This window comes from Protobothrops mucrosquamatus, unplaced genomic scaffold (assembly GCF_001527695.2).
Source record: "Protobothrops mucrosquamatus isolate PMUCROS unplaced genomic scaffold, P.Mucros_1.0 scaffold19790, whole genome shotgun sequence".
NCBI lineage: Eukaryota > Metazoa > Chordata > Lepidosauria > Squamata > Viperidae > Protobothrops > Protobothrops mucrosquamatus.
In genome coordinates, this window is record NW_015405549.1 from 170 (window position 1) to 2,655 (window position 2,486).

A 2,486-nucleotide genomic window follows, 5' to 3' on the forward strand; every position below is an offset into this window, starting at 1 on the left:
CCGCGTTCCGGCTGAAAAAAAGCCCTGACTCCATAGCATACTTGCAACATCCTCTCCCCAATCTGCACAAAATTGAATGGTGCCCCAGCACTCACCTACCTCACTCTGTAGTATTCACCTGCCCTTTGGTTTGCTTGCAAGCTACCTAGGATTTGCACCTTCCAGCCAGCGTCTGCCTTGGCTTTGCTTGTGGGAAGCTGGCAGGAAGTTGCAAGTCACCATTGCGTGAGGTCCTAACCCAACAGCCCACAATTTTCACACAACTATGGCAACAGCGATTGCTGAGATTGCTGTTGTTAAGTAATACAGTCAATAGCTAAGTGAAACAGTTACACGATGTAGTGCTTTATGACCACATTGCTTACCGATAGAAATTCTGGTCCCAATTACATTAAGCAAGGATTACTTGTAGTGCAATAAAAAAAAGTGAAAATCCATTTTGCAAGCAAATCTAATCTTACTATAATCATAACATTGTGTCTGTTTGAAGATACATGCCAGAAAATACAGATCGCAGGCCGCATTGGAAAAAGAGATTTATGCAGGGACATATAAGCAGACCAGAAAAGGAAGAAAAAGAAGAAATTTATCATGAACAATGGCCAGATTATGTAAAGCAACTAAGAACACGGTATGTATATTTCATCTCCCTTTTTAAAGCAACTTTCAAATTTTATTTTATCTAGTAACTCTTAACTTTTTCTAAGGAAGCAAGCTATTGACTAACTGATAATTGACTTCATGGTCAATATGTGAGATTGTGAAACAGAAGTATACAACTGTTTTAAAGTAGCAGTATTTTTAGAATTTTTGATAAGTGTATTGAATTCTCAGTAAATCAATTTATGACAAATTTAGATACACTAGGATGGGGGAAAGCAAAAAAAAGTTCTCATTGCTTGAAAGCAAATAGTTTATTTAATGTAATTCCTTTTTAGAACTATTACTCTGGCCTTAACATGCACCATAATTAGTTGTGTTCTTTTTTTCATACAGTAAGAAGCAGCATACTCTTCTTAAGCATAGCAATTTTGTATTGGCTGTACTGATTCTTTAATCTCTACACGATTTCTAGATATTCAGAAACTACAATTGATGCACTGGAAATGATGGATGATGATAAAATTGATCTTGATTTGATAGCAGCATTAATCAGATATATTGCTCTTGAAGAAGAGGTGAGTTTCTTATTGGCTTGCCTGTTTTATTTAGTTGTTTGTTTAGTTGTCTGCAAAGGAGTGTTAATATATATTGAGAAACAGTGAAAAGAGCCATATTGGTGTAGTGGTTAAGATGCTAGCCTAGAAAGCAGGAGACTGTGAGTTCTAATCCTGCCTTAGGCAAGAGAGCCAAATGGGTAATTTTGGACCAGCCACTCTCTCTCTGTCCAGCCCACCTCATGGGCTTGTTGTGGAGGAAAAGGAATAGGATCAAGTATTAAGTATCTTCACCACATTGAGTTCAATTGAGTCCACATGGAAATAGACATCACCTCCACTCAAAATTCAGCAGCTAACCAGAGAAATATAGTGGTATTTACAGTTTTATTTATAAAAGCAAATAGAAGTTAAGCAATAAAATAAATTTAACTATTGCTGGTAGATAATGTATGCTCCTGTAATTGTAGATTTCCTCCCGAATCCCCACAACGAAAGGAGAGATCTTGGTGTTGAACATTTCCATGTTGTCTTCTTTCGGTTTCAGTGGCACAGGATCCTCTGGTTGTTGGAGGCTGGAAATAAAAGAGAAAAAAATCTAGGCCTAAGCTTCAGATGAGGGTTGGCCTACCTCTGTTTAAACAAGCTCTATTTAAAAAGATTGACCTAGAATTGTGTATGTGACTATATTGTATGCTACATTGATGAATTTAAAAATGCAGATGTGTTGTTTAATACACCTGTTTTATATCCAGGAAGGCGCAATTCTAGTATTTCTTCCTGGATGGGATAACATTAGCACACTGAATGATCTTCTGGTATCTCAAGTTATGTTTAAATCAGGTAAAATTTTAAAACTGAAATAATTTTTTTAAATACCATATGGTAGGCTAGACTTTTTGTAGAATAATTCAGTAAATCGTTTTCAGACATATGAAGAGCTAAATCAACACTGTCAATTGCTTTGCATGCTAGCAAATATCCAAGCTCTGATTTTCAAGTTACACAATAGCTAAAATGGGATTGTTGAACTGCATAATTGGAAAGGCAGCACAGTAAGTGATAATAGTATTTAAGGAATAGGACAAGGAGATGATGATGATGATAATAATAAAAGCAGCAACAAAAACAAACCTATTAAATATTAAATATATATGCTACCGCGTTCCAATGAATCTGGGGATTTGGCCATTCAGTGCTGGTGTAATAGATTTAAACTACAATCCGATGCCTATACAGTTCTGTGAAAAAATTTACGCCTTTCATATTTTCATTTCTGAATGTTTGCATGCCTTTGCCATTGAACTTCATATAGGTTTTGCTAGTGTA

General features: G+C 36.0%; 1 long non-coding RNA gene across 1 annotated transcript; it reads left to right on the forward strand.

The window, feature by feature from the left end:
* Positions 1-577: 577 nt before the first annotated feature.
* LOC107301935 lies at positions 578-1,935 on the forward strand. The gene is made up of 3 exons (XR_001549351.1): positions 578-631; positions 1,076-1,178; positions 1,913-1,935. It is a non-coding gene; the product is annotated as an uncharacterized LOC107301935 (long non-coding RNA).
* The last annotated feature ends 551 nt before the right edge of the window (positions 1,936-2,486 follow it).